Source organism: Schistocerca americana, chromosome 2 (genome assembly GCF_021461395.2).
Source record: "Schistocerca americana isolate TAMUIC-IGC-003095 chromosome 2, iqSchAmer2.1, whole genome shotgun sequence".
Classification (NCBI taxonomy): Eukaryota; Metazoa; Arthropoda; class Insecta; order Orthoptera; family Acrididae; genus Schistocerca; species Schistocerca americana.
Genome location: NC_060120.1, coordinates 247,349,112 through 247,365,247, shown reverse-complemented (window position 1 = coordinate 247,365,247; position 16,136 = coordinate 247,349,112). Strand labels below are relative to the sequence as shown.

Here is a 16,136-nt window from a genome sequence, read left to right as displayed (position 1 = left end):
AAACTAAGTTTTTCAATATCTATCTCAATGACCACGAAGATAAAGCTGTAGAAATTTAGACACATACGCTGTCTTTCATCCGGAATACCATCAGTGAATCGAATAGAAAAGTACACTATGTAATTATCGCCACATATCGTATAGTGACTTGTCAAGTACAGATGTAAAGGTAAATGTGGATGGTTGAGGTAGGCAGTACCTAAATGCACAGAGCGCTCTATCTGCACCTGGGCGCTGCTTAATATTCAAGGTAGGAAAATGAGCTACTCTACAGTTACTTCTCTCGAGCCATTATCTGCATCTGGCTGAGATCATTCTGCAAGGTAGGTAACCCAGCTACTCAACAGCCATTCTACCTGCAGAGACCCGTCATATCTTTCTGGACTGGCGCAAGTGTGTCAGCAATGTGAATTCTGTTCAAATGTCTTACTTCATTAATGTTACCAACCAGCTATTTACCACTGATCATTTGTTTCAACCAGATTAATGTGTACTCCATATCCTTAATGTAACTAACTATTACTCATATTCATTTACATTGTTGTACCAAAAATATAAAAGAAACAGTATACCAACTCACTGAAAATTAGCTTTATTTCTTCACATAATTGTGGAAATAAAATCATCAATAATTAACTATTGTGAACTGTCTGGTGAGTACTACTCATTCCAGTATTACTTTTACCTTTCTAATGAACTGCTTCAGAAGAATAATTACTAAGTGGTTGCCACCATTAATTATTATAGATTCCAGAAATAGTTGCAGGTTTCTCCTAATCGTTATGATGAAAACGAAACATACAACGTTACCTATTACCTTGCGATTAAAAAGCCATCAGAAAATTAAAATCTTCCCTCTGACCTTTTACCTCACTTAAACTTGAATTTTGCAGTTTCATACCATGACATTATTGCTGCATCTTCTTCTAGATATTATCTATCAACGAAAGGAAAAGGAAGCTCCTCATTGTCCAGAAAATGAAAACTAATCATTATTTTCATCATGGCAGCGACAACAGCAACCGTTACCAGATTGTCTCGAATAAAAAACAGCCCACAGTCGCCCTAAATTATGTTTATTTTAAACCTTGACCATGGTTTCAGCTATAATAATACAGCCTTCTTCAGAAGTCATACACACTAATAAATGAAAAATGTATAACAGAGGTAGTGGCGAAGGACACTTTACTCAAAAGATGAAGCATTTCGGAATAATCGAAGTAGAGCCAGTGAGCATTTACATAAACCAGTATTATTTAAAGCAACAAAATCTATTTAGCATCTTTCTACATAGAGAAACTGATAATCACAATTTCAAATGTCAGTTTCGAAGGAATAATGACACCTTCTCTGATAGAAGGTTTATGATCATCAAAGTTTACCAGAAATTGGGCGATTAATTCATATCTCGCAGACAATACCCTAATAAAACTAGCGTAGATAGCGCGGTTCATTTATGTAGATAATAACATCAATAAAAGTATAACTTCTCATTACGGGATTTCTGGAAGCATAGTTAAACAACGCTGTGATATCGAGCGTGAAACAGAAACTTAAGCGTTAAAGATCGTCCTCTGCGAGCTAGACACTGCAGAAATCTTTGTATCATTTAAGAACTGTAGCTGTTAATATTTTCACACAAATATATTAATCTATCTAACAGTCTGTAGCGTCCATAATGGAGAATGTTTTTGTCACATTCCACGAGAAATATCGATAAATAAATAAATAATCAGCCGTTCTCTCAGGCGTTTTCTTTGCTGTTTGAAAAAATGTCATGGACAATTAAACACTGTTAGGAAAGAATGTTTACTAAGTATTTTTACAGGACCATCACTTTTCAAGTTTCTGCAGCCCCATCTTGTATAAATGGAAGAAGAGGAGTGAGACTGGTCGATGACTTACTGAAAGCAGCCGTAGATTTATGGAATAATGTTTTTCGTTAGGTGTGTGAAGTGTCCACGTCTCTTGTAGAAATACAAATAGAAACCATTTTGATATAGTGGTTCCTTTAGTAAGCACCAGCGGCTGGATAGCTTATTTTGTTGCGTGTGTAGGAGCCTGAATGCGGTGTTTAATGAGGCACCTAAACAGATAGTGTAATAAAGTTATTCCATAAATTTGCAGCTGTTGCATTACTGTTTTCCACAAGTCGTCATCTTTCAGTTAATAGCTACTTTTCCTTTTTAAAGAAGAATTCGATCTTGAGAAGCCCAGTGATACAAATCTCAACCTGATCTCCGTTTTTTCTCTACCGTGTTTGTAAACGACTTCCTAGTTTTCATTCTTGCTGCAGCCTTGCGACGACTGTCGTTTGTAAAGCTACTAGTAGACTGATGGGAAGGTCAAATGAAACAGATAGAAAATTTGTAAAACAGAAATATTTTATCACTTTGTCCTGCCTTTAATTAGGAACTATGTTCCACTGATGTTATAATTTTACCAGGTCAACCATCAGCATGTCTGTTAAATAGTGTAGTAAACACAGTACATCCTTACTTATCTCGCTGGGGAAACAGCTGAATGATTTCACGAAATTTGTAAATGTTGAGTTCGATGTATTATGGAGAGGTGCTGTTTTATTTGTTCTTTGGTAATAAAATACACTGTCAGACGTCTCTTTTGGAAGGTTATTAGTAAATGATGTAAAATAGCAAATGGCAGATTGAAATATGCAATAACAATACCCTATAAAAATGGATATAGGCGAGTAACATCTAAACATTCCTTTGTTTCCAAGACTTCTTCAAAAACTTGTGAAAATTACCTTCGTTACAATTTGTTCTCGTAACGTATAAATTGCTTCTACCTGGGTTCTTTAAACAATTTGCCACAGAGAAAGTCGTATCCGACGTCAAAAATTAAGTCGTGGGGGTGTGAAATGAGAAAATGAATTCTCCTGGTCTACTCTGTAACCTTTCCTATACGTCATGGTGCTGTATTTTACGCCTTACGTTGTGTTTTACGTTTTATTTATCGAAAGCAGGGCCAGTCGTGACGAGAGAGCCGACACTCAAGGGTTGGCTTCTTGTCCGCAAATGGAGGTGACTGTTACAGGGGAGGGAGGGAAGTGACGGAAGTGGGGGTGAACTCAGAGCTAGCGACTTTTTAACGCCGCCAGACACGCGAGGCCGCGCTGACCTCTGTTCCTTGACTTCAACCTTCCCCCGGCCAAGGTGAAGGTACTCTGGTTTTAGTCGCATGTCTGCCGTCATTATCACAGTGGTATGACGGCCCTTTTTGAGCCTTGGCTTCTGTCTAGGAATATTCCATTCCTTCCTTTTTAGTGTTTAACTTCGATTATGAATTCCAAATTTCCTGAAATCATGAAACTTACAACTACCATAGCTTTGGTCCTTCATCCCTCCTGGTTCCTTCAGGTAATACGTCGAATTTCCAGTCCGTTCTAGCCTTTTAATGGTTCAAATGGCTCTGAGCACTATGGGAGGTCATCAGTCCCCTAGAACTTAGAACTACCTAAACCTAACTAACCTAAGGACATCACACACATCCATGCCCGAGGCAGGATTCGAACCTGCGACCGTAACGGTGTCGCGGTTCCAGACTGAAGCGCCTAGAACCGCTCGGCCACACGGCCGGCTTTTAATGTTAATCTCAGTGTTGAGCTTAAATTTTGCGAATGGAACTGTTACATTGATAGACGCTGCATTGTTCTAGGCAAAACAGATACTAGAATACCGTACTAAATTTGCAGACTTGATGTGTTTCACCAAATTGTAGAGCATGTAGCTTATATGCTACATCAGGGCTCAAATAGGCTTTTATCCTAGTGATAAAAGGTGTTCATGGATGATTGATCTTCTTCTTCATATTCTTCTTCTACCGATATGGTTATTAGGCCTTATGGACAATTCTGCTTTCACCATCTCCTCCTCGGCCTTCCCACAGTCCTACCAATAGGATTGTACACCATCGCTCATCGAGCGATTCTCTGAGGTGACAAAAGCAATCATGGTCTTTCCACTCCTACTTTCTTTGGATTACTTTTTTAGTTAATGGCTGAACCCCCCAGTTCTTCCCTTATTTTCATTTCTTATTCTATTTCTTCTTGTGCAGTCTTTCACTGATCTACGGATCTTCATTTCGTTGGTGGGGAGATCTGTATATCTCAGTGACCGAGCAACGCTGGCGCAGGCTACGCTCCCTCACCCATTCCAGGCTGGTAAGTAGCTGCGCGACCAGAAGAAGAGTAGTCCCCCATTCTAGGACGTATGTGGGTGGAAACCACATGGGCCCTTAGCTTATATTGCTTCTACTTACTTGTGTCACACTTCGTCTATTTTCTTTTCTGTTGGCCTCTTTTGACCAATTCCTGTTTTTTTTTTTTTTTTCTGCCCCGATAGTAGTAGGTTGTGAGGCCGAGCATGTCTTTAATTTCCATTCTCCAATCTCACCTTCCATGGGGGAGGAAGGCCGCTTCAGGCATAGTGAAGCCAGCCTTCCTAGAGGAGCAGACACCTAAGAGAAAGCTTGGTCTTCCAAGATAAGTCTCAAATAAAAACCGGAAATCAAGGGATTTGATGAGTGATATTTATGAACTAGCAACTGAAATACATATATTAGTACGTTTTTGTTGTTGTGGTGCTCAGTCCAAAGACTGGTTTGATGCAGCAGTCCATACTACTCTATCCTGTGCAAGTCTCTTCGTCTTAGGGTAACTACTGCAACCTACATCCTTCTGTATCTGCTTAGTGTATTCAACTCGTGGTCTCCCTCTAAGATTTTTAACCTCCACGCTTCCCCCCCATTACTAAACTGGTCATCTCTTGATGCCCCAAAGCGTGTCCTACCAACCAATCGCTTATTTTAGTCAAGTTGTGCCACCAATTCCTCGTCTCCCCAGTTCTATTCATTACCACCTCATTTGTTATGTGATCTATTCATCTAATCTCGAGCATTCTTCTGTAGCATCACATTTCAAAAACTTCTTTTCACTTCTTGTCCAAACCGTTTATCGTCTATGTTTCACTCACATAAATGGCTACGGCTACACTCCATACAAATAGTTTCAGAGAAAACTATCTCGTACTTTAACGTCTACTCGACGTCAACAAATTTCTCTTCTTCAAAAACGTTTTCCTTGCCATCGCCAGTCTACATTTTATATCCTTCCTACTTCGACCATCATCAGTTCTTTTGTTGCCCATATAGCAAAACTCGTCTACTACATTAAGTGTCTCATTTCCTAATATAATTCCCTCAACATCACCTGAGTACATTCCATTATCCTCGTTTTGCTTTTGTTGATGTTCATCTTATATCCTCCTTTCAAGACACTGTCCATTCGTTCAACTGCTCTTCCATCGCCTTTGCTGTCTCTGACGGAATTACAATGTCAAGGTTTTTATTTTTCCTGCTTGAATTTTAATTCCTACTCCGAATTTTTGTTTCCTTTCTTTTACTGCTTGCTCAATATTGAACAACATTGGGCATAGCCTACAACACTGTCTCCCTCCCTTCTCAACCACTGCTTCCCTTTCGTACCCCTCATCTCTTGTAACTGCCACCTGGTTTCTGTACAAATTGTAAATAGCCTTTCGTTCCCTGTATTTTACCCCTTCCACCTTCAGAATTTGAAAGAACAACAATATGTTATTTTATTATAATATGTGAAAATACAATCCGGATTTGCTAAAAGTAGTCCTGTTCCTATGAAACACAGATATATTATGCATTTAGTACACTTCACAAATTTGAAACCCTTACGTTTACGCACCCTGCGTCTGATACAACTTTTCTGGGTTTAATTCGTCTCATATGGATGCGTGGCACGTTAACATGCTGACTGTTGATGACGATACAGTCTTTGATGTTTGATGTTCTCGAGCGTTTCCTCACGAAACTGCATCATCTTTGCCATAACATTCTTCCTCTTCTTTTTCGCACTCTTCATCCTCTCGTATTATATCTCGGTAAAGTAAAAGTATAGGTCGTTGCCGACTGCGGACGCAAAGCTACATCGAAAAAAATGTGGCACCGTATTTTTGTCAGGGAACAAGCAATGGCTTATTAGATTACGTAAGTCATGTTTAGTATATTGTAGTATATTATAAACACATGCTACAACTGATGCACAGTAAGCATGTGGTGCGAAGTACATGCTACAGTCAGGCATTCCAACTTTAATTAATTGTCTGAGCAAAAAATTGTGAAAATTGCATGTAGCATATATGCTACGTGAAGGCTGAGGAAGTTAATACAACTGGAAACAGATTATGTAAGTATTAATAATTGAGTCTCCTCCTTCGGACACAGTTTTCTTCTAGTGGCACAACATTTGCCTCAAGATCTTCAACATGTGAAATAGCTCTTAATCGAATTTCGTTAGTGTCCAGGTTTCATCATCGGTAATAATGAAGTCACTAAAATGTTATACGCCATGGTAGCACATGTTCATGGACAACATTCGTTCTTGTATTTGGAAAACGACATTGTTCTTGCAGTTTACTTCCTTTCCAAGATAAGTGAAACCACGCACGAAATCAGACATACGTGAACCAATTTCTATGAGTGTTGGCTCATTAGGATAATCGTTCTTAACTATAGGCACATACTGCTCCCTTCATTTATCTGTAGGTTCATCCTTCTAGCACCTCTTTCAAGACTTGTTAGGATTTTTTTCAGTTCTTGGCGCTTCTACGTACGTCAGCATCTCAATTGATGCCCGCATTTCTTACAACCTTCTCGAAGGCTATATTGAATAGGGGGCACGATAATAACACAGGTTTCATAAATGCTTCGATCTGCATGGGGTGTTATTACAGATTTGGTTGAAGTGAGTCAATATTCTCTCAAAATCTGTGAACCCTAGCCGAAACAGTAAATCATATTCATTGCTCTGTTCTACAATTTCACTTACGTGTTGCCAACGATGTAAACTTTTAATTCACACAAAAAAGTAATGTTTGAAGGATGTATTAAAAGCTTTATTTCGTAGTAAATAAAAAACTAAATGAAATTAAAAATAAGATAAATAAAAATCGCAAATCCTACTGTAGTGAAAGTTGAGATAAAGAAGCTCTTCAACGGACTAGAAAACGTTAATATGGTAAAGTTAAACGATATTATATTAATTGTTTACACTACTGATATACCGTAGGCAAACTCTGAAGCAGCGAAACAAACAGCGAGAATCAATTTGCAAGTAGCGTAGAAACGATTAGACTGCCAGAAGAGAGAACCCTGCCTTTTTCACGCTGAAAGACTGCGAAGGAGGCGAGATATGAGGAACTGAAAGGGCGGTATCCGGCTGAAAAGCCGTCGTTACGTCAAAAGCCGTGACGGGGCATTAAACGTCAATTTGACGTTACTGAGCGAGGAGAGAGTTTCTTAAGTTCACCAATTCACCGGAGAAGAAGGATGCTGTAAAAGTCTTTCCGACGTAAATTGATGTCAAGAAAGTGACTCTATTAAGGCGAGGACATGCTCTTTACTCCATCTGTTTGTAAATAAGAGTAAAACGTGCTTCATAGAAGTCGGAATCTTTTAATACAGCCCCTCCATTCATGAGTTTGCGTGAAATAAACATTTTTGTAGAAAGCCGATGTTCAACTTCTCAGGTGGCGTGGATAAAGGAATTTGTGTCACGAACATTTCAAGGAGCAAAGTCTTGATATTTTAATCAAGCTTCCTTTCGAAAAAGATAAAGAAAGAGCATCGCAATGAATTCCGTCTTTCAATACTAAGCAACGAAGTTGTGAGAGAACTTGTCAACCTGGTGTATACCTTCCCTCGCCCCTTATCAGAGTTGATACAGGTGTTATTTACATAACAGACAAAGGCATCTGAAGTGCTGTTTTAGACTACACGCAAAACAGCATTAACATACTTTTTTAAGTCAGCTGTTTTCTGACTGGTTCGATAAGGAAATCCACGAATTCCACTCTTGTGCCAGTCCCTGCATATCGCAGTAAAACTCACATCCAACACGCTCATTTATTTGTTGGATATATTCCAGTCCGTCTTCCTCTACATTTTTTACCCTCAACAGATCCCTCTAATACGATGGAGTGTATTTCCTGACGTTTTAATATATGTCCTATCATCTCGTCCCTTCTCCTTGGCTGCGGTATCCATATGTTACGGTTGTGATGACAGTCACTGTGTGCTCTATTGCACAGCAAAAAAAATGGTTCAAATGGCTCTGAGCACTATGGGACTTCACTTCTAAGGTCATCAGGCCCCTAGAACTTAGAACTACTTAAACCTAACTAACCTAAGGACATCACACACGTCCATGCCCGAGGCAGGATTCGAACCTGCGACCGTAGCGGTCGCATGGTTGCAGACTGTAGCGCCTAGATCCGCTCGGCCGGCATTGCAAATAAAGGTCATTTTCAACAAGAGGACTACATAACTACAAATGACAATATCAATTAAAGTCCCACGTTTATACAAAATACAATACACTGGGTGATCCAGCAGCCCCTACCGATGTATTGTATGTAACCTCCAAAGCCTTCGAAAACCATGTGTGAGATTTTCATGTTCTCTCGCTCGCTACGCACAAAGTATTAATCCTACAGAGAAATGAACAGGATCTTTTTATAGGAAATGTAACGTAGTTAAATTTTGTAGTGGGATACGTTTTTGCTGAAGTATACAGTCTTCGAGTTATTCAAGAAAAACGCGTTTTTTCCTGCAGGAGAAATAGCTTTTGCATAGCGACCGAGCGCTTATGAAAATCTTGCATGTGGTATTTGAAGACATTGCAGGCTGCATAAAACATATTGGTAGGGACAACTGAGGCACACTGTATACAGTTCGACTCATATGCGGAGACTCTAGAGGAAATAAACCAGTTCACTAAAGGTCACTTAGAAGTATAGACCAAAGTGTATACGTTACACATTCCCGATTCAAAGTGCAATTCAGGATAGCCAACCTGCTTGGTGTAGTCCAGTCGGTAAATATTCGTGACCCAGAACAAAAAGGTTGCTCGATGGTTACTTGATGACGAGTGCCAGGAAACTCACAGATAATCGCTCTTAGAACTCGGAGGTAATTGCTGATCATTTCATTTCATTGGAGGCACAAGTCAGCTGGATGTTCCGAAGCCATGCCACTTTCCAATAAGTCAACCTACCCAAGGGATACACTTCGATTTTGATTAGCTTTAAATACGCTGTAATGTAGATCAAAATAAGAGATACATATTTTTTATACGAGCCCATATGGCCGTTAAGGGGTTCAATACCCACTGAAAAAGATTGAGTTTAATATTCCTGAATGAATACTGTTGAAAGAATAACAAATACACAAAGACACTTCAAATAAAAGTTGTCTCGTTTTTAAATTTACGTTACAACGGTACGTCCAGATCTATCAAGAAAGCCATTTTTTTTTTTTTTTTTTTTTTTGGAAATCCCCTATGCTTGGTGCCCAAAATCAAAGTGTATTCAGCATTTCTCAGTCTTGAACAATTCTGCAATTCCTTAATGTTGTAAACATTTACAATAATGTCACAACGATAATGTACAAACAGTTTCAAATATAAAATAATTCAAACTGAAAATGTTACAACTTGAATACAAAAAGAAAAAAATACGGCAAATGTAAAAAGGAAATACAAATAAAACGCTAAATTAAAAGATAAATAGAATTAAAAGAATGTATCAGGGAAATACTTATTAAAAATCCACCACGGTAATTGGCATTTAAGTGGACGTACAACCGGTGTGTATATAGTGATAAGGAGGTATTTCTGCCTTATTTTTGACAAATATGTGTTTTGAATACCACTTCGTCATATATGAATTTTGTGTTTACGATATTGTATGTTTTGCTGGTCGTCAAATTTCGAAGTGAGAAACAAGATAGTGAGAAGGGAAAATGTGCCGAGAAAAGAGACTTTTTCGATCAATCTGATTGCACCGTTGTAATGTAACATATGCTAAAAACGATAGAACTTTTATTTGAAGTATTTTTTATGTCAATCAGAAAAGTGAAACTCAGACTTCTTTATTCAAGACGGTGTTTCACGCCCTAAACGGCCGTAAGAGCACGTATAAAAAAAATATTTGCCTCTCATTTTGCTCTACACTGCAGTCTATTCAAAGACGATCTAAATCGAAGTGTTTTTCTTTAGGTAGATTTACTTGTGAGTGCTGGGCGAGTGGAAAGTTGCTTGTCCCACTCTGTACACTTGATAGGCATAAGGAAGCAGTGCAGCGATGTTGCCGCCGCCTGTCCGAAATCCTTATCGTAATCATGCTGTTGTCTTCTCGGTAGGCAGCCTGGCAAACCAAGCTGCAGCGTGGGACAGCCTAAGCCTAGGATACAGCAGCTCCGTCCTTCGCCGTTTCTATGTAGAATCTCCTCATTTCTTATCTTATCGGTCGATCCAATATGCAACATCCTTCTACAGCACCACATCTCAAATGGATCGAAACCTTCTTCTCTGGTTTACCGACAATCCGTGATTCACTACCATACAAATCTGTGCTCCAAACGTATTTTCTTAAAACTTTCTTCCTCGAATTAAGCCGAAAACGTGATGCTAGAGATTTCTGTCGATCAGGAATGCCATCTTTGCCTATGGTAGTCTGCTTTTGATGTCCTCCTTGCTTCACCCGTCATGTGTTATTTTGATTCCTAGACAGGAGATTCCTTTTACTGTGTAGCCAGATTTTATGTTAGGTTTCTCTAACCTCATTTCTGCTACTCCTCATTATTTTAACTTTCTTTGGCTTACTCTCAATCGATACTCTTTATTCACTTGACCAATCCACTAAGCACCTCTTGTAATTCTTCTTCACCTTCACTGAGGATATAAATGTCATCAGCAAATCTTATTATTGAAAACTTTCACCCATAATTTTAATCTCACTTAATATTTCTTTTATTTTCTTCATTGTCTCTTCAGGATGTAGATTGAACAGTGGACTAGATCTTTGCTTTCAATCTTTTTAATCGGAGTACTTCGTTCTTGGTCTTCCACTTTTATTGTTTCGTTTTGGTTTTTGTACTTATGGAATATTAGCCTTCGTACTCCTATTTGTCTCAGAATGTTGGACATACTACACCATTTACAAATTTTATAGGTCTACAAATTCTAAGAACGTGTCTTGATTGTACTTAAGTATAGCCTCCAATATTAACTGCAACGTCAGAACTGCCACTCTGGTGCCCTGACCTTCCCTAAGGCCAAACTGACCGTCATACAACATTCATCTCTTTCTTTTATATTTTCTGTATTTTATTCATGTCAGCAACTTGGATGCATGAGCTGTTAAGCTGACTGCGAGGAAATCCCCAAACTTACCTGCTCTTCCTGTATTCGGGACTGTATGGATGAAGGAATGACGGAAATAAAATAAAGGTTCAAGAGTGGAATTAAAATTCACGGTGAAAGAAAATCAATGATAAGTTTCACTGATGACATTGGCAAAAAGAGCATTCCTCGCCAAGAGAAGCCTCCTAGTATTAAATATAGGCCCAATTCGAGGAAGAAATTTCTCAGAATGTATGTTTGGAGGGCATCACTGTATGGTAGTGAAGGTTCAAATGGTTCAAATGGCTCTAAGCACTATGGGACTTAAAATGTGAGGTCGTCAGTCCCCTAGACTTATAACTACTTAAACCTAACTAACATAAGGACATGACACACATCCATGCCCGAGGCAGGATTCGAACCTCCGTCCGTAGCGGCGTATGGTAGTGCAGCATGGCCTGTGGGAAAACCGGAAAAGAAGAGAATCGTGCAGATGTGGTGCTACAAAAGACTGTTTAAAACTAGGTGGACTGAAGAGTGTCTCCGGAAAATCAACGAGGAAAGGAATATGTGGAAAACACAGACAAGGAGAAGGGACAGGATGACAGGACATCTGTTAGACATCAGGCAATAATGTGTACAGCACTAAAAGGAGCTCTAGATGATAAAAACCGAAAAGGAAAACAGAGATTCAAACACATCCATCAAATAACTGAAGACGTAGGTTGCAAGTGCTATTTTGAGATGAATGGGTCGGCAAGTGAGAGGAATTCGTAACGGGCAGCATCAAACCAATCAAAAGAATGAAGACTTTAAAAAAATGGATGATATGTTTCCGAAAGCCTAATGATATTTTGCCAGTCTCATAGGTTTTACACACTGACCTGAACAGTCATTTGTTTGTCACTTCCCCAAATGACTCTAGAAACCCGACGGAATTATTTAATCTCAAGTCTTCCTAAGCTATGTTAAACTCTGTCTCTAATGCTGGATCTCTTATGTCTGTTCCCCTTTATTTTCGTATCATGTCAACAGACAGTTCCTCCCCCTCGTACAGAACTTTGTTGTACTATTTCCTTCAGTCTGCGTGTTGACATTTTTGCTTTAATTTTATCGAAAGTGGTTTTGACTTTTCCGTATGCCGTGTTAGTTCTTCCGACGACCTTACTTTCGGTTAGCATTACTTGTACCAATACCTACATATGATTAAAACTGTGTGCCTGAACGACACTCGAACTCGGGAACTTTGCTTCTCACGGGAAAGTGCTCTACCCACTGAGCTACCCAAGCACGACTCACGACCCGTGCTCACAGCTCTGCTTACGTCAATACCTCATATCCTACCTTCCAAACATCACAGAAGCTCTCCTGTGACACTTCCTGGAACAGAGGATATTACGGAGACAAGGCTTAGTCACAGCCTGAGCGATGTTTCCAGAGTAAAATTTTCACTCTGCAGCGGATTATGCGCTGATATGAACATTCTTGGCAGATTACACTGTTTGCTGCACCGAGACTCGAAATCGGGACCTTTTTTTCTGGGGCAATTGCTCTGTCAACTGACCTACCCAAGCACGACTCACGACCGCTCCTCACAGCTTGGCTTCCACCAGAAAGTTCAATCTGGTGACACACTTCCACGACCCATAGTCCGATCACTATGATCCCGAGCCCACAGCAGCGGTAAATGACCGTGTCTTTGGGTCAACGTCAGAACACGGAGTAATCACCTCCTGCGGAGTCCCAAGTTCAGCAATGCGCGCTGAACGGAATGCTCCGAAACGTGCCTGCACCAGCATAGTAACTCTGTCGTCAGATCTGCCACTGATTGCCACCTATCCTGAGTTAAAGAGCGGGAAAGCCTCCAGCCTCTACGTTCTGTGATTAGGCGTGGGCCATTACAGTCTGCGCTTTGTCAGAGTCGCTAATGTACGTTGATTTCCAAATTTTCGGCTCGTATCGTCACTACAACGCTTTCATACTTTCCATACAGCTTCACGTGCTCGTTACGCCACCAGGCGACATTCAGTCTTGTGGCGTGTAGTAGTCATGATGTCTTGAGTCATCTGTCTGTATTACTCTTGTGTTGTCAAATGGTTCAAATGGTTCTAAGCACTATGGGATTTAACATCTGAGGTCATCAGTCCCCTAGACTTAGAACTACTTAAACCTAACTAACCTCGGGACTTCACGCACATCCAGGCAGGATTCGAAACTGCGACCGTAGCAGCAGCGCGGTTCCGGGCTGAAGCGCCTAGCACCGGTCGGCCACAGAAGTCGGCCTTTGTGTTCTCAATAATTGATATAGGTGGAGGGATATTAATAGGAACTGGTAGATGCCAGGAATAACCTTTTATTTAATATGAATATTAGGGTTTATTAATAATTGCCTTGTGTTTACAAATTAAAGCCTTAGCCCTTAGACATTAATCCAAAAAAAAAAAAAAATAAGTGCTTACAGTTTCACTGTGGAATGTAACACAGTCCCAAAATGACAATAGTTTTCAAAAAAAATTTCTTTTCGTGCAGGTTCGATGGTACTACAACAACCTCAGCGATTTAATAGCTTAAATACTGATTGAGGAGTACGACACGCCAGCTGAATGACAATACTAACTTATACTAAAGTTTTCCTTAAGACAGGCTAAATAGTACTTTAGGTCCCCCAGCAGTGACTTACCAGCTTAAATACTAACGAGCAGTCATCGTTAAATTAAACTGTGGAATACAACACAGCAGCAAAAAGACAATAATAAGTTTTAATAAAATTTTAAGGCAGGTTAAACAGTATTTCATCCAACTCAGCAGCGACTTATAATGAGTAGTCACATTAAATTACCGAAGCAGACATTGTGCTAAAATGGTAATAATAATAATTTTTAAAGTAATATTTAAGTGAGTTTTAATTAAATCCAAAATCAGCTGATTTCAGGAGTAATTTATAGCATTACATATTTCTGAGTAAGTACAGGTAAAACGCTGAATCTGTCACGGCACCAAAATGCCAATAATAGAATTAAAACTTCATGAAATCCGTAGAAATGAACTTAGGTTGACAATTACATAAGGCCAAATGTTGATTAGATAATGCTATATCTACCTTGCATCAGAATTAAGAGGAGCCTCTAAATAAACAAGCCAACGGCCTTGCCGCAGTAGTAACACCGGTTCCCGTCAGATCACCGAAGTTAAGCACTGTCGGCCTGCGCTAGTACTTGGATGGGTGGCCATCCGGTTTGCCTAGCGCTGTTGGCAAGCGGGGTGCACTCAACCCTTGTGAGGCAAACTGAGGAGCTACCTGATTGAGAAGTAGCGGCTCCGATCTCGGAAACTGACATACGGCTGGGAGAGCGGCGTGCCAACGACATGCCCCTCCATATCCACATCCAATGATGCCTGTAGTCTGAGGATGACACGGCGGCCTGTCGGTACCGTTGGGCCTTCATAGCCTCTTCGGGCGGAATACACACAAACACCGACCAGTAGTCTTAGCTATCCCTGACGGCGGCCCACCTTTCAAAACCGCTCGCCCTGCCCCCTTTTGGCAGACTAGAGAAATTCCCTATATCGATAAGGGGAAAAGACAACCGAACGTTAATACATGGAGGTTCGGACAAAATAATATCCCACAGTTCCCTAATATTCTGAGCAGTGTTATTCAATACATATTTTATACTGCTTTATACCTATTTCACTGAGGTTTTTAGTCTTAATTAAAAAAGTACTTTATATATGGGGATTTACTGATAAATTCTCATTTGCGGAGACAATATAATTAATACAGATGGAAAATTAATTCCGGCAAACTAAAGTTATTCCTTGCTTTTTTTCTGCTTCGTTATATAAATTAAGTTGTCACACAATTAAAATGGCTGGCCAGAGTAGCGACCAATTACTAAATGAATTCCAACAGTCGGCGTGTGGCACAAAGCGTGACTGCTGAATGCCCACAATTTTGGAAAAATAAATAAATCATGTTTGTCAGGTCGTGTGCGGCTATTGCAGTTCAATCATTTAGTCTTTATTTGCCCGTTGAAATACTTTTATAATCTTCAAAACTATAAATGAAATCCTGCGAGATTTATACTGCCACGCTTAACATATAGGTCAAAATCCATAATAATTATCAAGTTCCGACTGTGTGCAATACGCCAGTATAAATTTCCCAGCTGCCTATCCCAGCGCAAATGGTGCACGAGGAAAGCGTGTGTTCGTATCTGCATCAGACCCAATTTCCAAATTTTTCTATAATGGTCCATATGCGACATATATTTTGAAGACTCCGGAAGACTGGAAGGGCAGATAAATGAGGTAGTTACCGAGCAGTTAGCTTGTTAAGTGGCGCATCAGGGTTGTTACAAGGCAATCAGCTTAGCTTCAGGAAAGGTAAATGCACCAAAGAGAATTTTCTTACGTTACACTTGAAAATACTCGTAGTAGCAAGGTTTAAGAAAGTGTCTTTTCTCAAGAAAATTTAAGAGAGTTTCAAGGGATTTGATGAGCAAGAAACAGCGATCTCAAGTGGGAAGCGGTGCAAAGACGTTTTTCGGAAGTATTAACGAGCGCGTGAAATTAGATTATTTGTAGAAACGTAACATCAAAACGAAAGACCACGCATTAGACGAACTGGACGATCTTAGAGGCAAAACAGCGCATGACTGTCCAAACAAGCTGGGAGCAAGAAGCATACTGCCACAACCCAAGAGAACCTTCATTGATAAAGGACTTTACCTGAAAATGAAAATATATATAATATCTGGAGCTGGACATTGTATGGAAGTGAATTATAGGCTGCGAGAAAACCGGGAAAGGTTGCAGAGGGTAAAATCTGTAGGTGGAATATATCCAATAACTTAAATTGGAAGGAACGCATAGAAAATGCTGTGGGAAGGCTAACCAAAGA

The 16,136-nt window shown here is 39.8% G+C and overlaps 1 protein-coding gene and 1 pseudogene across 2 annotated transcripts in view; both read left to right on the top strand.

Annotated features, from left to right (window-relative positions):
* Positions 1-16,136, top strand: part of LOC124595519 (adenylyl cyclase 78C-like) — a 736,208-nt gene that overhangs the window by 288,620 nt on the left and 431,452 nt on the right. The window lies entirely within an intron of this gene.
* Positions 14,371-14,488, top strand: LOC124596930 (annotated as a pseudogene).